At 43.5% G+C, this 25438-nt stretch overlaps 1 protein-coding gene across 8 annotated transcripts in view; it reads left to right on the top strand.

Moving 5' to 3' along the window:
• The window catches only part of KMT2C (lysine methyltransferase 2C), a 979844-nt gene that overhangs the window by 7469 nt on the left and 946937 nt on the right, over positions 1–25438 (top strand). The window contains exon 1 of one of the 8 annotated variants that reach the window (XM_029588448.1): positions 9463–9722. The exons of the other annotated variants lie outside the window; for them this stretch is intronic. The gene's annotated coding sequence lies outside the window, so the exon portion shown is untranslated. Of the gene's footprint in view, positions 1–9462; positions 9723–25438 lie in introns of those variants that run through there. 8 annotated transcript variants of the gene reach the window in all.

Genomic DNA, 25438 nt, shown 5'->3' with positions numbered 1-25438 from the left:
CCTTATGATGCTCTTGTTGTGTGTGTCCAGCTGTGTATTCCATATTTTCACTTGTGTAGTAGTTGGCAAATTATTTGAGCCATTCTCTTGCATCTAAGGAAAAAGTTATAGGAGATACATTTTTTATTGGACTAAAAATATTTGAGACGATTTCAAGAGCTAAGATTCCTTTGTCAGTTCAGTACAAAATAACCTCTATCTCTATGCGAGTGGACTATGATGGCAACTATACTATTTGTTGCTGTTAAGAACTCTTTCTGTGAGTGGAGGCTGTTATTGACCATGTAGCAGTTTGTTGTTGACTGACTTTTTTTCTTTTTTACTTACAACTAGCTGCTCTCCAATGTCCAGTGAACTTATTTTGGCAAGTGTTTTTAGGCTGTTCAGGGTAGTATTCAACTGTAAAAGTTATTTTCACATACTGGACAAGAATATTCTTCGGTTATACCAGGGCATCACTGAGTTGAAGGTTTTCCCTGTAGATCCATCTTTACTTCTCTGGGGCTGTTTCCCATTCCTTTGCTGGAAAGGATAAGGGTTTTAGGTTTCTTCTGAGACTGATTTTATTAATCCTGGTACAGACACCTAAACAGTTGATCACCAGCACTTGTCTTTACCCCTTCCCCTGTGGTCTTTGTGTACTTCCTTCACACCAGCCACATTCTGTCTTTTCCCTGTTGCTGTGCAAAGTGTTGTTATGGACCCTTGTGGCTGGCCCCATACATATTTCTGATGCAAGTTATAGTCCTGGGGGAATTCTGCGCTACTGCAGAACACAGAATTTGCGCACAATTCTCCCCCTCCTGCAGAGAATTGCCAAATTTTGAGCAGAAAATTACAGAGGAGACCCCAGCATGCCGCGAACAGAGCACACCATTTGTGGCAAAGATGAAGGCCCCGGAGCACCATTGGCGATGAAGACTAAAGCCCCCGCGTACCATGGTATACTCTCTGCTCGCGGCCTAGATGAAGGCTCTTGTGAGAGTGAATGTGGGTAGAGGTGTAAGTGTGAGAGAGGGGAGCAGGGCTGTGAGAGAGAGACCAGGGAGGATAAGGAGGGGGGGGGGGTGCTAGAGAGAGGGAGGGGGGGCCTATACACCTCTACCTGGAAGGATTGGTGGAAGATCACCAAGATCTGTTGGGTCCTCAGAATTGTGGAGTTGGTTACAGTTTGTGCTTTTCCTGCCCTCCAGTTGTTCAGCCTTCAAGCAAGATCTTTTTCACTTGGCTCAGCTCCATGCTAAGATGGAGTCTCTTAGCTGGCAGGTGATAAAAACTGTCCCACCCAGTCACCCTGGCAGGGGGTTCTATTCCCTCTATTTCCTTATCCCAAGATGTCGGGGATTGAGACCCATCCTGGATTTACAAACTCTGAACAACAGTCTGTTATGGAAAGGTCAAAACAAACTCCTTCCATACCATCCTACCCGTCTTCATTCAAGCAGGAAACTGGATGCATGCTCATGTACCAAAATATTGCTCCTATTGGCAATAACTTTGTTTTGAAGTGAATGCTTCTCACTACTAATACAAGGTTCTCCCTTTTGGGCTCTCAGTGGCCTTGAGGGTTTTCACCAGATGCCTAGCAGTAGTAGCAGTGTGCCTTCGTTGTCAGGATTTGTTTGCCCCTACCTGTGCGATTGGGACGTCAGGGTCACTAGCCAATCAGGGGTTTTGGATTCCTTCTAGAAGATGATCCAGTTCCTTCAGTCACTGGGGTTCATTGTAAATTTTGCCAAATTGAATCTTGTCCCTACCCAAAGAATTATATTCATAGGATCAAGGATAGATTGTCTGAAAGACAACATTTGTTTCTTTGGCATGAGCTTGCTGCTTTCAGATCTTGATCCTGAGCCTTCTATAGAGGGATCAAGTGCCAGCCAGGGAGATGTTGGTTGTCCTAGGATATATGGCAGCAGCAATACATGTAGTCCCCATGACTCCACCTCAACGTGCGGATTCTTCAGTGTGACCTCTGCACTCAGTGAGATCAGTTGTTTCAGCCCTTGTTACCAGTGAGGGTCAAAACAAAAATGAAGACATATCTCTGCAGTGGTGGCTAGACCTAGATGTCCTGGAGATAGGAGCATCTCTTCGGCTCCTACCTCATCAGGTAATGCTAGCGACGTGTCCGGGATATGGAGTTAACACACAGGTCCTTTCCGAACCCAAAGAACCTGGTTGTCAATGGAATGTCTATTTCAAATAAGTCTTCTGGAGCTACAGAAAATCGGACATGCATTGAGAGCTTTTTCACATCTTCTTCAGGGAAAGAGAATTGTAATTCAAACCGGCAATCAAGTAGCAATGTCTGCATCAACTAGCAAGGACTGTCTCCTAGGATTTCCTGAGAATTTGGGAGTGGGCATGAAGCCATAAAGCTTTTCTACAAATGATCTACCTACCCAGGATCTCCTACACAGTGGATTGTCTGAGCAAATTATTTCTTCCTTAAGAGTGATCTCTAGATCAAACAGAGGCAGAACAATTGTTTGATCTCTGGGGTCATCCATTTATTTGTTCATATCTGAGGACAACAGGAAAGTAGAAAGATTCTGCTCCATACTTCAAAGCAAGTTGAGGTGTACTCAAGCTGCTTTTTTGCTCAGATGGGATGCCAATGTACTATATGCTGTTCCAGAACAGTGCAGAAATTGCTGATGGATCAGATGTGCTTTGTCCTCATTGCCCCAGTGTGGTCTAGACCGGTGGATCTCAAAAGGTGTGTCAGGGCACACTAGTGTGTCATGAGGTCAAGGAAAGTGTATCGCAGACCCTGTAGAAAGCTGCTCTTTCCTCATCAGTCTGGACAGGAGTTGGCTGATTCTCCTTTATTGGATGTGACAGGAAGCTGCTCTTGTTTCCTTCTCTTCCTGGTCCAGTGAGAGGTTATTCCCTTGTCTTTCACCCAGATTAGAGCAAGAGATCACCAACTCCTGTTCATATGGGCTCAGCAGGACACCAACCTTTTCTTCCTCTGCCAGGCTTGGCAGTGAGGCTGCTGATGCTCTCTTCACCCCATGGGCATGAAATCGGGAGCATGATGGAGAGAGGTGCATGTTCTATAGATCTGCTGCTGCCTCATAATCTTCCTCTCCTCAATGCTTCGTGCAGTCATCTGCTTCTGGTAAAGTGGGAGGGAGTCTCTGGATTGGATTGAAGGCTTTTATGCTGGTTGGGAGCCAGGAGGGGAGGGGGAAATGTGATGGGCAGGAAGGCCTTGGGAGATAGGAGTCTGCTGGGTAGGAAATGGGGGGGGGGGGAGGAGTTTGGGTTGCTGGATAAAGAGAGGGAGAAAGGAGGGGCTGCTGGATAGAGGAGAGATGGAAGTGGAGAGAGATGGAGGTGAGCCTGCTGGGTTGGGGAGAGGGGAGATCAAGGGATGCTGGGCAGACTGGATGGTCGTAGGGTCCTTTTCTGCCATCACTTTCTATGTTTCTAGGAAGGGGTGGGAAAGAGGTGGTCAAAGGTATGCTTGGGAGGGAAGGGCAGGGTGTCAGAATTGTTGGACAGGGATATGACCATGTGAAGGGACGATTGAATAGTTGGGAGAAGTGAGGGGTGACGGGGTATAAGAGCCATAATATTTCAGTTTTGAGCATATAATTTTTTTTCTCTTTGAAACGTGCTTACTGTAGAAGGAAATATATTTCTGTTTCTAGTTCTCCAGTTTTGCACTGCATGCAGAAGGTCTTCATGTTTTCATTATAGTTTTTGTTTCCACATTTGAAATTTGTGGTATTTTATTCTATATTACGTGAAGGTAGGTCTGTCTGTATTCTGTATATGTGTGAGACGGCAAGTCCACAGTAAATTAAAGCCCGCCCTGATGCAGGTACGAAATGTTGACAACGTCAGCAGTTTGGCGGCTTTCTAATAAGAAAGATTTAGCGGTTCAGTCAGCCTAAAGAATATTCTTGGGCTACAAACGACTGCACCAGCTGCTCAATAAGATAAGTAAAGTTTGTCGGGACTATAACTCCACATTGTGGGAGTATAGGAAAAATAACAAATTCTGCTCGCTATAGTATTACATAGTTGGGTGGCACAATATAAAACTGTTTCAGTTTGATTTTCAAATCGACAACTTCAGATTTAAGCGATTTCAAGCTCAACTTCATCCTGAAGTTGCAGAGCAAATTACAGGTTCCAGCAAAAAAAAAAAAAAAAATTTTAAAGAAAAGCAAAAATAAAAAGGAAGACATTGTACCGACCGGTGCAAAAAGTTTCTGTTCATTATCAGAATTCTATGCCGGTGCTGAGGTCTTATCTTCTGTATAAATAATACTTTTCAATATTTGGAAAGGACTTCTTCCGGGATTGGATGTAGTGACATTTAATATTATAACACATGAGGAGATAATTTTAAACACATGATAATAAAAGTAATTTTTTAATGGTATGATGCAACTTCAAATTGTAAGATTTATTTAAGTGCCAATAACAGAAATATTAACTTTTGAATTTTCTTGGTTTCAATTGTTAACTAGTTAATCCCTGATTTTTCATCATGGCATTTTTTTTATAAATATTTACTGAATGAAGTTTGGGTTTTTTGGGGGTTTTTTTTTCCAGGTTTTGTATTATTTTATAATGCACCTGGTAGTAGAGGGAGTTTGTGATGCTGTTATTGAGATGACACCAGAATCGGAAATTCTTTTTTGTATGATAAGTTGTACAGGGAAATGTCTTAGTTCTGCTCTGCACTCGTTAGGAAGCAGGAGATTCCTGTGGATGCAGAGTACATGTTTATATTTAGTCTAATGATGGTCATGTGTTCAGTGTGTCACGCATGTGAATGTCATCTCTCAGGTGTGTCCTGATAGAAAAAAGGTTGAGAACCACTGGTCTAGACCAGTATGGCTCTTGTAACTCGTCTGTCAGCCCATCGACCCCTTTGGGATCTGATTTGACTTTAACTCAGGAGAAGGGTTCTTTGTCATCTGAACCTTTCTTCTCCCAACTTGATGGTGTGGATGTTGAGTGATGGCTCACTGTCATAATCTAATGGAGTTGAGGATATTGTAATCTCCACTAGGAAGCCTTCAACAAGAAGAGCTTACTGTTTTAAATCAAAGATTTTCATCTTGGTGTCAAGCAAGTTTCTTAGACCCATGTGCTTGGGAAGCAAAGGAGTTGCTTTGCTTCTTATGCTACTTCACTTCTTCGGGTCTTAATATGTCATTGGTCAAAGTGCATGTTGGTGCCATTGTGGCTTCCCATGGTCAAGTCAATGACAAATCAATTTCCTTATATTCTTTAATGCTGAAGTTTATGAAAAGCTTACGACTAGAGACCTTCATTTTTTATTTTATTTTACCCAGGAATTTTTCAGTGTTTATTACAGCAAGAACAAAACAGGAGAGATCAATGGACAAACATGACCTGCCATTTTTCCCAAGTAAATATCATGTTTGTTATTGTAATAAAGACTGAAATTCTAGGGAAATGAAAGACTGAAAATGAAGGTCCCTACTTTTATGGCATATGAGACCTTTGGTCACCAAACCACTGGTACTGTGGGATCTGAGTGGTATTGGTGTAGCTTATGCAGCTGCCTTATGACCTGTTAATCAGATTCCTTAAAATTTCTTACCTGGAAAGTGGTATTCCTAGGTGCCATTACATTTATTTTTGTTATGTTATCTTATTTATTTCTTTTATATACCGTCAACCTGAGATAGCCAGTGAGCTTCAGGCATTGGTTCATAACTTGCTGTACATGCAGTTTTTGCACAACCGAGAGTGCTCTGAAATCACGCTAAGTTTCTGCCAAAAGTGGTTTCTGCTTTTCATCTGAATCAAGCCATTGTGTTGCTCTTATTCTTCCCAAGACTTCATGCACATGGAGGGATAAGGCCCTCCATTTACTGGACTACAAGAGGGCCTTAGCTCGTTATCTAAAGAGAACTCTACCACATGATCAGGCTTCTCCAGTTTGTTTATTATGATCCTATCAGAGTAGGAATAGCAGTTGCCAAGCTCATGTTTTCCAACAGGCTAGCAGTCTGTATCACACATTGCTATGCTCCAGCTGGCATCCAGATCAGATTCTGACAAGACTCATCTGGAGAGACATGGCTACCTCAGTTGCTCACCTGCAAGCTGGGCCTTTTGAAGACGTTTGTAAAACTGCAACTTGCCTGTTGGTTCACACCTTCACATCCTACTACTGTCTGGACATTCTTTGAAGAAATGACAGTAACTTTGGACAAGCAGTTATGTGCGGCCTGTTCACCCAGTAGTCCACTGTCCATTGGGGTGGAGAGAGGAAGGGTGGCTGGGTTGCTTTCAGTGAGTGCTGTGTTGCATCCCTCAGCTTGAGACTCCCTGTGTGTCATAGCTAATTCGGTCCTACTTGTTGACTGAGAAAGCAAACTGGGGTTCTCTGTAGAAAGCAAGATGAATTAGCCATGCTTAATACCCACCTGCCTCCCTGGAGAGTTAACTACCAAGCTAAAACTAAATTTTACAATTGACTGAGTGGCTCACAAGGCAGCACCTACACAAAACTCCTCTGCATGCTCAGAGCAAAAAGCTCTATGAGCTAGGGTCAAGGGTCCATTCAGCACTATCGGATGACATCACCTATGTGTCATAGCTAATTCAACCTGTTGTCTATAGAGAGCCCCCATGTTATGATAAGCAAACTTACTGTACCCTCAGAGAGCTACAGCAATAGTTTTCTAAAAGCAGCTACTATACTGTTTTAATACTGCTATAGAAAAAAAAATGGGCTATACATATTGTTCTTTGTTGAAGGTCCCAAAGTATTAAAAAGTGTGCTAGTATGTATATCTTTTGTGCGTAGTTTATTTTCAATGCAGTAAGGAGTTTTGCTCACAAAAAAATATGTGCACGAACCAGCATAACTGCACAAATTAGTGCACCTCCATTTAAATAGCATGTTAATGAAGGCATTAGATGGAGAGAAGCACATAGGCATAACTCATGGTTTCATAATGTTGGAAATTTAGTCTGTGGGTCTGAAACATATAACATAGAAACATAGAAATGACGGCAGAAGAAGACCAAACGGCCCATCCAGTCTGCCCAGCAAGCTACGCACTTTATCCATTTTTTTTCCCTTTTTCTCTCTCCCACCTTTTACTATTGGCTTCCAGTACCCTCCAGCCCTAATTCCCCTCCACCCTACCACCAATTTAGAGAGCAGCGCCATATCTGCATCCAAGTGACACCCAGATCAATTAGGGGTAGCAACCGCTGTAACAAGCAGGCCACACCCTTACCCATACTCTTACCCACCCCTGTTTTTAATTTTTTGTTTGTTTTTTTATTTTTTTTGGAGATAGCAGCCCTCCATCCTTCCGCTCCGTGAAGGTGGAACACTAACTACTGGCCACTGGCATCCCGCTCCATGAATGCCTCTGTGGCTACTGCCGCTCCGTGCAGTGTTTTGCTGCCTCCACTTTATTCACGCCCTCTAGACTTGATGGAGCCACAGTGTTTATCCCACGCCCCTTTGAAGTCGTTCACAGTTTTAGACTTTACCACTTCCTCTGGAAGGGCATTCCAGGCATCCACCACCCTTTCCGTGAAGAAATACTTCCTGACATTGGTTCTTAGTCTTCCTCCCTGGAGCCTCAGCTCGTGACCTCTGGTTCTGCTGATTTTTTTCCGACGGAAAAGGTTTGTTGTTGTCTTTGGATCATTAAAGTTTTTCAAGTATCTGAAAGTCTGAATCATATCACCCCTGCTCCTCCTTTCCTCCAGGGAGTACATATTTAGATTCTTCAATCTCTCCTCGTATGTCCTCCGATGAAGACTCTCCACCTTCCTGGTCGCCCTTCTCTGTACCGCTTCCATCTTGTCTGGTGGTGCAGGGTCCTAGACTTGGAATGTATGTACATAAAAAAACAATTTATGGACAAATCAAGTTTTCTGCACATACTGGCCGATGTAATATCAGTACGCATTAAACGGGAGTTCGTGATTGAGTGCCCGCTCTCAATGTGTGCTGATGCATCTCTCCTGGTCACCCTAATTTATATTTAAATGGGCTTCTGCATTAAAAAGGAAGTGCTAGGGAAAGCTTTTTGCAACCCCTAGTGCCTCTTCAGCATCAGGCTCCCATGAGAGGTGGCTGTCAGCAGGTTAGGAAAACGGACACTAAACCCTGTGCACAGCCATGGTTTAGGAAAATGGACGCTTGTTAATTGAGCGTCTGCTTTCCTAACCTGACCGCATGCACACTTTTTTTTGTCTTTTTTTTTTTTTTTATAGTCCTTTTTCGTTTCCTCCGACTTAATATCACCACAATAAGTTGGAGGAACCTCAGAAAAGCAGTGTATTTTGCTTTTCTGTAAACTTTTGAGGCTCCTCAAGATTTAACACCTGCTCCTGGGCAGGTGTTAATTTTTGAGAGTAAAAATGTGTACGGGTGCACATTTTTTTTTTCTTTGCGTCAGGGGTAATAGCTAATAGCCTCATCAACATGAATTTTACATGTGATGAGTGCTATTAGCTACGTGCTCTATTGGCTGCATGTTTTGTATGTGCTAACCCCTGTCTTGCGGCGCATGGTATTGCATCAGCCTGATAAAGCATGCTTTATGCACAGAGAATGTGTCAAACATATTTTGTGTGTGCTAAGTATGTCTTCTGCACACATTTGTGTGTGTGTGTTTTTTAAAATTCTTGATGCATTACTGGATCTGGTGTTAACTCAATGTTTACTGTATGAGTAAAGAAAATGTGAGGTAAAATTTAGCTCGCATTTAATTAAAGGGCTCCACTGGTTGGACTGTTGGAGATGAGCACTTAATAAAAAAAAATAAAAAATCCTCTTTCAGAAAAGTTGCTGCAGGCGGATGCTTGCTTTTATGCCTCCCTAAAGAATGCCCCCCGCCCCCCCCGCTAGCTTTGGCAGATGGTGCAGTGGGTGGAGATGGTGGTGGTGCTCCTGCTGCTTTTCGCTGTGATGTCGCACTCTGGCCGCTTCCGCTGTGGGACTTCAGGCTGGGCTCGGGCTCTGACAGCAGCCCTCCCTCTTGCTGGGGAGGAAACGGCCACCATAAAAGTTCGTTTTTTAGCTTGGCTGCGTGTTGTAAAGTTCAAGCAGGAGAAAACAAATGTCTCGGTAAAGCAAGCTTTAATTGCCAGCCTCTCTCTTGATGCAGATTTAAAATTGGCCACGATGTTGCTTTTTAAAGTTAGTCGCATGAAGGGTTCTCCACTTTCTTTTGCTTCCCAAAGAAGCAGAGTTCAGTCAAGAGGTCTTAGTATAGGCGTACTGAAAAGAAACAAAAAGCATTAAAAGTAACAGAATCCAGCGGAAATCTTGTGTTGGTGTTTGATTGTGGCAGTGGTGACTCCGGTTTCCGGTGCTGAGCTGGGAATCCAGTACGGGCTTTGGCTCTTGCCTCGTTTGCTCGGTCGGTCGGATCTACTTTCGCTTGCCTTTTTTTTTTTTTTTTCCTCTCCCTTCTCTAGTGTCTGGTGGGATCTTGAGGAATAAGTTCCACCGCAGCAGGGATCGGGGTTCGGAGGCTTCTTGGCGCTGAAACTGCGCTAGACAAGCAAAGAGTGTCATGAAATAGCCTTCAGCTGGCCAAGACACTTGCAGGCGAGGGGTGGATCCGAGTCGTCAAAGTCGATCCGGAGTAGCCGTGGATTTGGAAGTAACATGGCTGATCCGAGGGAGTCTTAGCAGTTTGAATTCTGTACTGTGCTGGCCGCTTTTTGGATTTAAAATGTAAAAGGTAATATTTTCCTCCTTTTTTCCATAGGAACAACCGTACGAGAGAGGACACAGTCGTGCTAGTTGACGATCGGTGTAATTGTTTTGTAAGATTATTTGCTAGATTGATTTCAATCTAAAAATGACTTCAAAGTACCCAGCGTCTAACTTCAATACATTAAAGGAAAAGTATTTCTGCAGTTAGAACTATATATATATATATATATATATATATATATAGAGATATATATATATATATATATATATATATATATATATATATATATATATATATATATATATATATATATATATATATATATATATATATCTATATATATATATATATATATATATATATATATATATATATATATATATATATATATATATATATATATATAAGGAGGTCTGCACTATCCGTGATGTGGGCTGTATTGGAGATGTCAGTTAGCGAGAGGCAGGGACTTTTAACAGCTCATCGAGCCTTCCCTTTGCTAAGTGTGCCCACTTTTGCTCGCTAAGCATACATTGTACTCTTAAGTATATAGAATTCTAAAGTGCTGTGAGATCAGTCTTTGATTATATATTTTTAAATTGTATAACAACGTTTTTTTTTTTTGTTTTGTTTTTAACCAATGTTCTGGAAAACAGTCATCTTATTGCAGCAACATTTAGGCCTTATTTCACACTAGATTGACCGGAATGAAAAATGTACAAACAGTGGCGTACGGAGGGAGGGGGTGAGGCAAGGCCCCCGGGCGCCGGGCTGTAGGGAGGCGCTGACGGACGATCAGTACATACCTGACGGGATCGGACAGCTGTAGTGTGTTGGTCCCGAGTCCCCTTTCCTTCCCCACCTGCCCTGTGGCTACGTTTTAGATTGGTTTCTTTGGCTGCTATTTGCGGCCAATGACAGAGCGTAGGAGGTGGGGCAACAGGCGCTGACTGAGCAGGCCCGGAAAGCTAGCTGCAGAGAAGCACAGGAGAATTGCATAGAGCTTGTTTAAACACCGACTCGTGTATGCACACCATCCATCCCCTTGAGTGCCGTTGCTGCCTGCTTAGTAGGGAGCAGGAGGAAAGACAAGCCATAGAGCTCGATTACAGAGGGAACCAGCAAGCCCTCCCCTTTGAGCATTTCCTAGCTCTCAGCACAATTACCATAGTGGTAGTAGAATTTTTTTTTTTCTAGGAAAAACTACTGCTCAGTTTTTCCCTATTTATCCTCTAACTACCACCACTATCGCCTAGTTTTATTTTTGTAGCCATCATCTCCCTACATTTTTAAAGATTTTTCCCCTAAGATGCAGACCAGTCCCCTGGAGTTTATTTCCCTCTCCCTCCCCCATCCTTCCCACCTTTTCTTAGCCTGAACAGCTGCTGCTGCTTTCCTCAAGGGACAGCTCACCACTTGGGTTCTTGCTGCTCTTGAAAAAAGGTATTGTCCCCGCCCCCCCATCTTTTTGCTAGGACACCTTATGGTGCAGAGGGAATTGCTACTGTGAGGCTTTCTCCTGGGGGAAAGCAGAACAATTTACTTGAATACTTTTTTTTATTTATACCCCACCTTCCCTTCTTTCCTTTTTTAATTGTGTTTCTTGGAACTGAAAAATTCTACATTCAAACCTAGCCTTCTTTATGCCACCCTTTCATCCTTTGTTTGCTTTCACTCATTCAGCCTTCCTGCCCTTGCCTTCCCCCTAGCTTTTTATTTTCCTTTTTCTTCTCTTCTACCAACCTTAAGCCAGCTTGTTTTTCTCCAGAGAGTTCTTCCTCTCCCCCCTTTCTTTTTCAATCTGTATGTTTGTATGTGTTTGGCTACCCCGCTCAGTTATTTGTAACCCCCAACATGTGCTTAGTTTTTCTCCTCTTCAACACCCTGCTGGAGTAAGCCTTAACTTTTTTTGTTTTCCCTTCTTTTTACAAATGGCCTAAAAAAGGAAGGCAAATTTAAAAGTTTGTTTTTCCTGGTTTTGTGATTTTTAACATAGGCTTAAAAGCTCTTTTTTGTATTTTTTACACACTCACTCACTCTCTCTCACCTTTTCCCCACACTGCATTACAGTCAAACATGGTCAAAGCTAACAACAAGGGAAAGGATACCGATCCAAACCTCTTCAAGACCCCCCCCCCCCCCCCCCCACCTCTGACAGCTTGAGGCCACACAGTGGAAAATACACTCTGCTGCCATAGGAATGCAGGTCAATTCTCCCCAAACTATCCAGGTGCAAATTATCCTGGCTCCTGTTTTTATTTATTTGCTTGTTTGCTTTAGAATTTGTGTTTTTGTAAATCACCCAGAGCTACTCCTATAGGAGGTGGTTTTATAAAATTTTTAAATAGAGGGAACCCAGTTCCCTCTCATAGCCAAGGGGAGTCACCTCAACAATTCAAACTGGCCCCAACAACAAAACCCTAAAGAGCAATGGCACTGAAGCTGCTGACATCCAGTATTGTAGTAGATCCAAGTACATGATATGTCTTCGTACCCATAGGCACCCTACACCTCCAACCAAGGACATACCACCTTAGCCACCAGAAAATCCAACAAATGCCACTGCTCCTCTCCAAGGAAAACCTGCAATGTAGGAGTATGTTAGTGTAGCCCTAGGAGGGAGCACCACCCTGGGAGAGATGTTGACTCATGCCTGCTTCAGCTAGGGAGGGATTGTTGCACAACCATATACTGACCTGAGGAGTAGTGAGGGACTCAGTTCAGTGCTATCTTTGGAGATAGGGATACAACTCAGCAGTACCTTGGGTAGAGGATGGGGGGATTTGTACGTGCCTCATCTATCTCTGAAGAGTCCATGAGCACTGCAGCTTCTCCAGGAAAATTCTCCAAGGCACACCCGCCAAATCTAATAACATGTCAGGCAGTGTCCCTTTTTACCTTGGCTGTAGCCTCACCCACAAAGGGAAGAGCTCCTAAAGAGAGTGGCAAGAAAAAGGAAAAACTCACCTGAATGTTAGTTCAGGTGAAGTTACTCCTTCATGACTTGGTGCAATGCAGTAAACCCCCAGCTACCTTTAAACCCTTGTATGTGGTGGTGGTGGTGGCATTGCTGCTCCTTTGACCCAAATTAAGAGTACTACCTAGCAGATCAGGAACAGGCTTCTGCATGGGATTCACTGCCTGATGCTCTCTAATAAAGATTCACAAGTTTTTCTTCAGTGATGGTGAGGTTGGTGGGGCCCCAGAATATTGTAGCCTGTGGTAAAATGTATGGGAAAACAGTAATATTCTGTTAAACCTAGCAGCCATCCATTGGGCACTTATGGAAGGACTGGCAGTTGGAGGGGTCTTCCATTCCCTGGAGCCCCTTGATTGGCTGGGAGCAAGAGTTATACTCTAATATCATGCCCTCCCCCCTTCTTCCAGTGTAAGCTCTGGAAATGTGCCTGTGTGCCTTTGGGAAGATGAGGTCATCCCCATGGGCCACAGTGATTAAACACTCTGGCATATTCATTCCTATGGGAGGGAGGTGGTGATTACAAATTCCAAGAAATCAGGAGGCGGCTAAAAGGATGGTACACCATTCCTCATGATGATTACATCTATCGAGTTTATTACTTCATGGGGGAGGCAGGCAGGCATGCTTGGAAGAGGTGCTTGAGTGCTATGAATCCCATTACCATGAATCAAGCAGTCACAGCACTGTGCACCTTGACCACAGTGACTTCCTCGGTCTCTTCACCAAATACCTCTGGTCATGCCTCCAGTAACAAAAAGTGCAGTCCCGGAGAGGGTGCCAGCCTGGGGAAACCTGGAGCTTGAAGGAAGTGCCCTGACCTCCCCCACTGTGATAATGGTCTGGAACATCAAGTGAGCACCTCCACCTGAAAAAAGCAGGCAGACTCCTGCTCCACCACTATCATTGAGATTGAAACCCAGGAGGCCCTTTCCTCCACACACCACAGAGCCCTCACCAGCTGGAACCAGCAGAGGGAAACAAGAGCATTGTTTGGTGAACCTCAACAATGATGAGCCCTGCATTTCTGGTTGCAAGGAAAAAGAGGGTAAAACCATCCAAATCCCTGGCCACAGATCAAGCCTTCTCTGATCTGAATATGAATAATGAAACTGGAACCTCCTCCAAAATCCATCAAGAAAAACTCATCCAAGTGGAAGGAACTCTGGGAAGGATATCCCGACACTGTCTGAGGATACCATTTGAATGGATCTGGGAGATGACGTTCAAGGAGGGGAACTAGATAACAGAGCAGGGTAGATCATTCCTGCCAAAAAGAAAAGAAAGATTATCTACAGAGGTACGCGACAAGACCTGCTGGGCATCCATGCAACCTTCTGTCCTTCACCCTCTTGTCATAGAGGTGTAGTTTAGGGGAGAGGAGGATGGAAGAAGTAATAACATCCAACCAAAAAGAACCAGGCTTAGACAAAAAAAAGCTGATATCTGGTAGGCTGACAGGAAAAAGGCCATTAAAGGGGGTAACAGCACTATTGTCACCCCACCTCTCAAAACAGAACATTTTAGATTGGGATCGTCACTCTCCCCACTTGAAATGTCCCTGAGTTGGGTAGTGTAAATTTCCCCAGACATTAACTTTGAGGCCTTTTTGTCACTCTTTGGGTCTCAAACCAGAGGATTTAGTAATCCCCCTTAGAAGAACCCTTGAGGGCCTATCCTCCCCTCCTGCTGCAGTGGAAGCTGCTATTGCACTGTGGCCAGGGAGGGGAGAACCACCTCAGGGGATACATTTGGTAAAGGTGGGTCATGAGGAGCCGGGCACGGCTCCAGGTATTAGCTCCAGAGTAGTCGGCAATCTGCCATGATTGTTGTCAGAATGACGGCATAGAAATAAAAATAAATAAATAATAGGGAAGAGAAGAGAAATCCAGCTGAGCTGGGAGGGGAAATCGGGTATGTGAGGACCTGAACCGCAATCCCTGGTCCAGAGCTGGTATCCTCGATCCTCTCCCATTGGTGGTGGTTGACTTCCTGTTTGTAGGAACTGCCAGCCGGAAAATCCATTCAGCCAGGCCTGGGGGGTGGGCATGGATAGGGAAGCTGCGGGCCAGCAGCAAGAGAGCTGTCATATAGTGTACCTGAGGATTTTCCAACCTGAGACTGCTTATGAAACACCAAGGACCGAAAGGGTCCATACTCCCTTATCCCTTACCATGAGCTAGACCACCTTCTACAAAAATTGGTAGGAAAGAAAAGTAGAGTGAACAGTACTCTCAAGAAGTGGTCCAAAATGGAGACGCTTCAGAATTTCGTGAAAGCCCTTCTGGACCACCTTAAGGAAAGCAAACCTGTGGGCTTGGTAGGCACTAAGCGAGGCTGGAGGTTTTGCATGCCACTGGTATCTCTCCCATGAGAGGTGCCAATATCACAGCAACACAATATTGGTAAAGGATGAATTTGACTTTCTATACCTTGAACACCAGTGACTACAAGGATAGTCTCTGCAGTATCTGGGTCCTGGAACTGGAATATCCTTTCCTTTCTTTGCAAGGGGGGGGGGGGTTGTGGTGGTATTCATTAAATCTCCTGCAGAATGCATATTCCACTCCAGTGCAAAGTCAACTGGCTCATGAAGTGGCGCAGCAGGGTATATATATATATTTTTTTTTTAGCCACTTTGGATATGCTAGGGAATGGCTACCCTGCTTGTGGAATCCTTGCAGGTTGACATGCTGGGCATCCGATTTGTCATGCCAGGCTTATTTACTACACTTGTGAATCCTCATCTGGGACTCCACAATCAATTTGATCAAGTATGTCCTGAATGATGGAACTGCCAGGTTAATATTCTTTCATCAGTTGAATTCCCTGTTACGTACCTTGGATGCGACAGAGGAGTTTGTATCAGTGGGTGACTTTGCACCCTTGAGAGCCCTTTCTGTATTCTTAAGGGAGACGGTCACCTGTTAATCCCTGCCTGATGTCTAGCAGCTTCATCACCTGTCTGACTCTACCTCTTTCACCTTTCTCCACGTGCTAGGCAGATGAGTCAGCAGCTCCTGGATTGCCTGGGCTCTACATTGTGAGGTTCTTAAAGACGACAGCCCTTTTGAGTGCCATTGAGGTGACAGCCTTCACGATCTCTGCATAGTGATCCGAGAAGTTGAGGCTCAATTCGGCTGGGTCTTGAGCCACCCACTGGCATTTGAAGAACTCCTTGCTGGAGGATGGGGTTTTGTGGCAGCAGTCTAATGGTTCTGGGTAGAATGGTGGATTTTATCTCGCTGAGTCAGTGGTGGGACATAGGAAAAATCCACCTTAAACTCTGCCAAGATTATGCCAGGGGTGTTAACCAGGCATGAAGTCGAGAGTGAGAGCACCTAAAGAGACCAGCTTCTGTAACACGAGTACATGCAGAAGCACCGTCTATCACTTAGAGCAGCAACAGAGCCGGGGGGAGGGGCCTTCGTAAGGTCGTGAATCCTGTTCCTTCAGGAAATGGATTGTGGCTCATGCTTCTTCTCTGGGTTGGAGAAGAGGAGGGACGCACAGAAGCAACTAATCTCTTTAGTTGCTGATGGGGGGGCCCCCTTCACAGATCCAGAGAGAATCTGGGCTGAGGTCAGGGACTTTTACTCAGCTCTTTTCTCTCTGGAATCTGTTGACCCAAACTCATGTAGGATCTTGTGGGAAGCGCTTCCTTCTGTCTGTCAAAGCAGCAGAAACAAGCTAGAAAAGCCCCTGGGTCTGGTGGATCTTTTTGAGGTTCTGAACTGGATGCACTGCAACATAACGCTAGGCATCAGTGGTCTGAGGGTAGAATTTTTTCGCCAGGTTTTCGATCTTCTAGAACCTGCCCAGCACAAGCCCAGGAGACTGGAGATTTGCTGCTATTGACACTGGGACTTGCAGAACTGGCCCTTGGTCTCATTTCTCTGTACGGACTATACAATCCTAGTCAAAGCTCTCTTGCTGAGGCAAGGGCCTGTGCTGGAGCAGGTTATCCATCAAGGCCAATCCTAGGCCACTCACTCTTTGATAACATCTTTTTAGTCTGGGACGTGATTAAGTTTTGCTGTAAAAAAAAAAAAAAAAAGCCTGTTGGTGGCCTTTTTGTCTCTGGATCAGGAGAAAGCCTTTGACAGAGAGACTCACTGCTTTCTCATCCAGGCCCAGCAGGAGTTTGGGTTCAGCTCCGATTCATGGGTCTTCTCTGCCTCCTGTACTCATCCACAGAATGCTTGGTTAAAGTAAACTGGTCCCTAACAAGTGCCCTGACATTTGAGTAAGGAGTACGTGAGGACTATTCCTTGGAGCAACTGTATACACTGGCGATTGAGCCTTTCTTGTACGTGTTGAGCAGGAGGCTCACCAGGCTACTACTGCAGGTACCCGGACTTCAGGTTACCTTATCTGCCTATGCCAATGACATGCTCCTTGTGGTCGAGAAGCACTCGACCTGGAGAGGATGCATGCCAGCAGGTGAAGGATTTGGATGAATAAACTCACTAAGATCAACTGGACCAAATATTCAGGGCTTATGATGGGACTGCAGCGCGTTAACCTTTTTCTGAGCAAGTCTGATACTTTTTCATGAAGCTGGGAAACCAGTGGTTTTCCTTGTCCATCTTATCACAAGGAAAATCATGGCCTCGGTCAATTGGCTTGAGTTAGAGGAGGAGGAGCAAGCTTACCTGAAGTCATGGTCACGTCTGCTACAACTGGTGTCCTATCTCGGGAAGGTTTTATTGGCAACGCAACTGGTGTCCAGCACGCTAAGGCATCAGCTGACTTCCCTAAGCCCTTCTGCAGAGTTTTTTGCTTGGATTTGTAGAAAGTTGCTGGATTTCTTCTCAGCCAGGAAAAAGCAATGTGTCTTTGTGGGTATTCTGTTTCTTCCTCTGAAGGAAGGCAGACTGTTTCATGTGCCTGAAAAACCAGGTTACATACCTTTTTGTCTACAGGCCATGCAGACCCTCCCCCCCCTCCTTCTCTGTGGCACTTCCTGGCTACTTTCTTCTTTTGCTAGGCAGGTGGGTTGCAGTATAACTGGCCACTCTTTCTTATGCATGTTGGAGGGTTTGCTCATGATCTCCCGATGATGTTTTTCTAGCAATACATTTTTAAGTCATGAAGCATGATTTCCATGACGTGGAAGTCTGCTGACCCCCATGGGCTCAGGACATTTTTGAAAGAATCTCTTCTCCATAAGCCCCCTCTGAGTGTGGAGTTGCTAGAGTCCCCCACGGTATATGGTTGACTTGCCTTGGTCGGAATCACAAAGGTTGGTCTCATTTTAAAGGCCGATCTAAGTTCATTGGTGCAGCCAACTGACTTGGCATGGCAAGTAAGGATCAAGGACCCATTACCCTTAGCTGGAATCGTTCGGGCACTTATCACCAAAGCACCCATGAACTTGGCCAGAGGTGCCCACCAGCCTTCCATAACCCCTCCTCCAGATCTGTATATAGACCTCAATCATGGAGCCCTCTCTCTGTCCACACCCCCACCCCGAAACCTCAGTAAGCTTCAGAACATTCTGCCTGCAGCTTATGAGGCCATATTGAGAAAGTGATCTATATACTAATTCTCCATAACATCCAATACAATTACCCTGGCTTCTCACCCAATGCCTTCTGGAGGACAAGAAGGTGAAAGCCAGACCTGCTTGGAAAAGCTTCTATTCAGAACTAACACCTAAACTCTATGGAGACTTATACTGGAGAATAGTGCATGGGACAATAGGCATATATGGCCTTCTGGCAGCAATAACACATCCAGATTCATTGTGCCCATTTTGCACTGTCTTGAGAGTCCATAGAACATATCTTCTGGGTATGCTCACTGCTTACATCTTTCTTGGCGTTCCTTAAAAGCCCCTTCCCGAAATTCTGTCTGGCCTTCTCGCCGGATCTACTAATATTCTGGTGCCCAGGGCTGAGATGTCGAGACCACCTAGCCAATCTTCTCCTTGTCTCCATCAAGAATATCATTCGGAGTATCATGGAGGAGAACTTGGCCGGTGGTCACCTAGCCCACTATGGGGCGATCTTTAAATCAGAAATATGCTCTCAAATTAAAGTGGAGCACCATTGGGAGGTCTCCACTCGAAACTCTGAGAGCTTTGCAGAAAAGTGGGCCATCCATGATGTGCTTTGTTCCACCCCTTCTCCCCCACCCCTCAAATATCTTTTAATTTTAGATATTTAGGTTACCTTACTATCATTTACAGTGGCTTACTAAAGTATTTGAGCCCTTAAAATTTAACAGATTTATGTGGATTGCAAATGACATTTACACAGAATTGTTCCAGAGAGTTTGTTTCAAACCATTATGCAATTAAAGTAAAATTTCAAAGGCACAATTCATTATTTGTCTGCATTTTTTGCAAAATAAAATTAAAAACTGAAAAAGATTGTTTGCATAAGTATTCAACCCTTTCAGACTAGTACCAGGTAGAACCATATTTTTGCTGCAATAACAGCTTTGTGTATTGGGGTAAGTTTCTACCAGCATTGCACACTGGGAGTAATTTTTTGCCCATTCTTCCTGCAAGTTTGCTCCAGGGTTGTTCAGGTTGGTTGTATGATGCTTATGGACTGCAGTTTTCAAATAGAGCCACAGATTCTCAATTGGATTGAGATCTGGATTTTGACTTGGCCATTGTAGAACATTCACCTTTTTGTTGTTCAACCACTCTTGTGTTGCTTTGGGCCTTGTGCTTGGTATCATTGCCCTGCTGAAAGATGAATTTTCTCCCAAGTTTTAGTTTTTTAGCAGACTGAAGCAGGTTGTCTTGTAGTATCTCCCTATATGTGGCACCATTCATCTGTCCTTCAACTTTAGCAGGTTGTTTAGTTCCTGCTGGGAAAAGCAGCTCCAAACAAGATGCTGCCACCCCCTTACTTTACTGTTGGGATGGTGTTTGCTCAGAATTGAGCAGTGTTAGGTTTACGCCACATGTAGTGTTCTGAATTTTGGACAAAACTCAATTTTTGACTCATCTGATCACAAAATCTTATCCCACATTTTAGCTGAGTCACTCTGCTCTTTCTGGCAAACTCCAGACATGCTTTGATGTAGTTTTTCTTCATAAGAACACTAGAAACTGCCATACTGGGTCAGACCAAGGGTCCATCAAGCCCATCATCCTCTTTCCAACAGTGGCCAATCCAGGCTACAAGTACCTGACAAGTACCAAAACACTAAGTATATCCCATGCTACTGATACAGTAATAGCAGTGGCTATTCCCTAGGTCAGTTTGATTTATAGCAGTTAATGGACTTCTCCTCCAAGAACTTATCCAAACCTTTTTTAAACACAGCTATACTAACTGCACTAACCACATCCTCTGGCAACAAATTTCAGAGCTTAATTGTGTGCTGAGTGAACAAATTTTCTCCGATTAGTTTTAAATGTGCTAATTGCTAACTTCATGGAGTACCCCCTAGTCCTCCTGTTATCCGAAAGAGTAAATAACCGATTCATATTTTCCCATTCTAGACCTCTCATGATTTTAAACATCTCTATCATATCTCCCCTCAGCCGTCTGTTCTCCAAGCTGAACAGCCCTAACCTCTTCAGCCTTTCCTCATAGCTTCTTTCCCCCTCTGGAAGCACAAGGGGAGCAGCAGCAGAAGCCTCCTCCTTCAGCCCCCAGGCACCATCAGACTCTTCAACTTTTTTTCTAGCCTTATTTATGCAGTGCTGCTCTGGCTTCTGACTTGGGAAGAGGGCTGGGGGGAATGGAGAATGCAGAGGGAGCCAATGCTTCTTGCACCCCGTAGGCCATTCTACTTTTCACTGCTGGGGGGGTGGTATAAGTTTGGAGGAGGCCAATGCTTTATTTTCTTCTGTTGGTTGCACTGCTTCTCGCTGCAGAGGTGGGGTGAGGTGGAGGCAGATGTTTCTTGCAGCCCCATGGACCACTCTACTTTTAATTACCAGAGTGGCGGGGGGGGGGGGGGGAGGAAACCAATATGTCTCTCAGCCCTACAGGCTGCGCTGCTCCTCACTGCTGAGGCAGGGCATGGAAAAGCAACCTGATCCTTCTTTCGGCCCTGTGCTCCTCACTGCCTGGGCGGTGGAGGAGTCTGATACCTCTAATGGTCCTCTAGGCCGTGCTACTTCTCACTGCGTAGGGGGGATGCTGCTGATGCTTCAGCATGATGGTGCCCCTCGTGAACGGCACCTATGGCTAGCTATAGCTCTGACAGTCATCAAGGCAATGGGAGAGGACATTCAGATTGGAGGCACTGCACAGTGGTTGAGACCCCTGGAGGAAGCAGGGACAAGTGTGGTAGTATCCAATATGTCACTCTACCTCCCTGATAATGTTTTGTAACCACACCTAAGTGCCCTGGGGGAAACCATCTCAGAAATATCTGTGATGTCCCTAGGGTACAAGGGTGCAGAGTTGCAACTCCTAAAATCCTTCAGGTGCTGGGTCATAATCTGGATGCTTGAAGGACAGCAAAGGAGTAAGGGGGTGGTTCAGGAATTTTTTTTCCTGGACCACTCCTATAGGATTATTTCTGCTGGTGAGGAGAAGTGCTGTTATTGTCATCAGCCAGGGCACACCAAATGGTGGTGCCCTGAGGCTAGAACACCTTCCCTGCCCCACCCCACACTTCTGGGGCTTCTAGGCCCAGAAGGGTGCAGCCGACATGCAGCCAAAAAAATGTAGTAGTGTGGCTGCTGGGTTATCCTGCATCTGGTGAAGTCCCAGAACATCCCAACTCCCCAGAAATGGTCCCACTGGCCTCTGTGTTGGTCCTTTATCAAAGGAATAAACTCCAAAGTGCCAACAACCAAAAGAACTGAAAGCAGGCAAGGAGAAAACCCCCCACAAGGCTTTCTCCCATCCCAAGTGTGCTTTGAAGCCCTTGGGGAATGGAGGAACAGCACAAATTGAGCTGATTCCCCTATTGATCCCTTGCTCCAAATTATCAGAAGGAGAGAGAATAGCCACTGCCATTAGCAATGGTAACATGGAATAGACTTAGTTTTTGGGTACTTGCCAGGTTCTTATGGCCTGGATTGGCCACTGTTGGAAACAGGATGCTGGGCTTGATGGACCCTTGGTCTGACCCAGTATGGCATCTTCTTATGTTCTTAAGGAAGGTGAAATTAGCTGCAAAGGGAGGATTGCGCAGAGTAGTTCCTTGTGCTGAGAGAAAGGGGTCAGATTCAAGTCATTCCTTTAAAGTGGAAGACTCCCACACCTCCCTTCTGGTCCAGCCCTTGCTTCTGATGAGGTTAGACCCAGAGTGAAGAAGAGAGGAGATGAATTCACACTGTAGTAAATGCCGCACATGACACTATAGTCTCTCCCTCCCCCTTCATCAAAGCATAGGAAATAGGAGGGGGAAGGGAGTGATCTGACCCAAGAACTAGATGTTCTTATTGCCCTTTGGCAAGAGGAGGAGTTATGTGGGGGAACAATCTTGGATGCGGGAATGCCCAGGAGACCTTTATTGGGCCCTACTGGGCCACCCTCCACTTTACCTTCGGTGGGCCCAGGGCCCCCTTTTACCCTACCTTATGAAGAAGATAGTTTTATCTGGGCTTTTTATACTTTAACCTAAATTATAACAATACAGAAGTACACATTTCTGATGTGGTTGCACACGGTTCCTTTTGTAAGTCTGTAAATCACAAGTTTAGCCTTTAAAATATTGTGAAAGAATCCCAGGAACCACTTCTACTTCATCTTCAGTGGGCTGGGACCCTCCACCTTTCTTCTCAAAGAAAAGCCTGCCCCAGATGCTACCTATACAAAAGAATATGTATTGATGCAGCTTACATATGCTGCTTCTTTGAAAGTGCATTAATGATATGTTTTGTTTTTTGAGGTAGTTGATATTCCCTAGCATTGGCTTGTGTATGTACACACCATCTACTTGAGTGGCAGGAGGCGAGCCAAGCCCAAGCCATCGAGCGCTTTTGCAGAGGGAACCAGCACGTCCTCCCCTTGAGTGCAGCTACTGCCAAGTAGGAGGGGAAAGAGGGAAGCCCCCAGACAGCCTCTGTGTACAAAGTCAGTATTTTGCTTAGGATATATAGTTTTATTTACTGGTATGTAAATATTTGTGGTGGTCTTTTGTTTTCAGTAATGCAGTGCCTGTTAGATGCCAGAACATGATTGATTCTTTGGCTGTGGTTGATAACCCTTTTTTTGACTTATGATTAGTTTATGCAGCTGGCATACTGTGAAGCTCTGGAAAAGTGCCTGCCACAATGACACACAGAATGTTTGCTAGTTTACAAACTACACATTTGATTATTTTAGGATTTGCCTGAGCTATAGCACACTGCACGTCTCTGACCAGGTGATTCCAAAATAAATTATTGGTGTTAAAAAGTGTGGGTTGCATTGATTCTTGAGTAATAAGAATATGAAATACTGAAGTAATTTGCTTGTAAAATTCGATATGTTTAGGGAAGTGATGTGTAATTGTCTTGATGTGATAACTGACATTTTATTTCTGTGTGTGATGCAGTACTTGCAAAACCTTTCATCTCAACTGTAGTCAAAATTGACACATGCTGTTCTTGTGGGTAGACCTATTAGGAAAATCTGCCTCGGTGTACAGAGAGCGATCACTGTAAATAAAATAGTTGAATTCTTAGTATTGATACAGCAGACTGTTTAATTATTGGAATTACCAATACTGGTCATGGTATTTATTTCATGAGCAATGCACTTTTTGGCTGTACTAAAGGGTACTGTTTCTTGTAAAGGCAGTGCTTTCCATAAAACCAGATCTCCCTACAAGGCAGATCTGGTTAAATCCAGAGAAATTTGGGTTAAAACCTTCATGTCAAGTAGACTATTCTGCTTATAGCTTAAATGATTTAATCTTACTAATACTAGTTGGTTTGTACCTAGCTGTATGAATAAATCACTTAATGAGCAGTGTCTCATTGTCTTGTAGCTTACACATGTTAATTGGAACTGTGGGCTGTACATTTTGAGAATCAATATTGCTTTCTTTGCAGTATTTATTTTTATTAAAATATTTGTAGGCTGCACTATCTCTTGTTCTAGATGGCTTGCATTAAAAATATACTTTGAACTGTATATATTTAAGCATTTTTGTTGGTTTCATTGAATAATTACTGTATTTTTATTTTGAAATTTATAACTTGCTCTATCTACAATTCTATGCAGAGTACATTTTACATTTATAAACAAAACAAACACCACAAATGGATTCACTATAACTTCTTGCATGATGAAAATAAAAAAAACTAAAATGAAGAGGTGATATTTTAGAAACCTAGTGCTAATGCAATGCTGCTGATCTCATGTTAACCACAATTAATGCCTCATAAAAGGGTACTCCTACAGGCCAAGACATTTCCTTTTCCCCAGTTCAGCTTAATGAAAGCAGTTGTCTGACAGACTTTTAGTAGTCATCCTAAGCATTTTAACTGTTTGCTGGGTTTTTCTAGCTTGTGCTTTGTTCTGTGGCATATATTTTTGTTTCTGCTTTTAGGGACATATTTACAAGATTGTTTTAATTCTGCAATACTGAATTTTCAAGTTCAGTGACTTCTGAGGCAGGAACATTTTTTTTTCCCCCCAATGCCTTTCTGAAACTAATATAGAAAAAATGTACGTTATACTTCTCTCAAGAGCTAAACTGTGATTTTTTTTTCTAGTAGATCAACTGTTGCTACAAAGAAGCTAAGTTCACAATTAATTATTCGAGCTATAATGTACTTGTTTTTATATATTAGTTACACTTTATTTCATAAACTTTAGTATCACTAAAAAACTCAATTGGATAAATGTTTTAAATGCGATGTCTCTGAATTGCCTGTAGTCCTTTGTGGGCAAGAGAGATTAACCTTTGCATATAATTTCATTCTGATACCAGATTTAAAACATTTTGAATTGTTTTAGTTCTTCATTTGTATCTCTTTCTCCTTTATTGTGATAAAAATAGAGAGGTTATCTGCCTGTTTTTTTTAGATTGTTAAATTACAATCCTTCCAAGATCCTATTGCAATGGAAGATCTTGGAAGGATAATGGTCAGGATCAAGTGAACTCTTAATTGGTGGCATTGTGTACAGCTTTGTAATTTCACTGGGAATGCTGCAGACAAACTTTTTGCCCAGGATTTAAGAATCTGAGATCAAGTCTATAAAGCTTTGTGATGAACCATTTTTTTTCCTACAAGCAACAAATGTGAGACATTACAAATTTCTACATCTAGATAGGATTTTCTATTTCCTTAACTTTCTTTATGTAAAGTTTGCTTCGCCATATGACTGATTAGGAAAGTACCTATTGGAGATATTTTCAACTCTGTTCAGAAATAGTGCCCCCTGTTTCCTGAGTATATTTATATTACTTCATTTGTCTGGTCATTCATTTGAAAGGTGATTTGGATATATTGACTCATGTAAATTAAATGTCTCTTAATTGTTAGAAAGCTTTCAGTAAGAGATGGTTTCTAGAGGAACACTTGATATTCATTGCTTTTACATTTAGACAGGAATTTGGTGCTTTTGCTTTTTCAAATATAGAGATTTACCTGTCATGGTCAAAAGATAGGTGTTCCTAGTCATATTTCTGATATTACCCAATTTAATAGAAATAGTTTTCTTGGATTGTGTCAGCAGGTGATTTCAGTTGGAAGGGAATTCTTCTCTGAATTTCTCTGTTTTTAAAGTACCAGGGAATAGATTTTATTTAACTTAGTGATAAGAGATCTGGTGCTTCTTGTTTCCTCCAATAATAATAATTTCTCTTTTCTTTGTTTTTCTGAAACGTTGTTGATGCTAGGCAG

This window comes from Rhinatrema bivittatum, chromosome 2, assembly GCF_901001135.1.
Source record: "Rhinatrema bivittatum chromosome 2, aRhiBiv1.1, whole genome shotgun sequence".
Taxonomy (NCBI): domain Eukaryota; kingdom Metazoa; phylum Chordata; class Amphibia; order Gymnophiona; family Rhinatrematidae; genus Rhinatrema; species Rhinatrema bivittatum.
The sequence above is the reverse complement of the archived record's forward strand: the minus strand, read 5'-3'. Positions and strand labels throughout refer to the sequence as shown.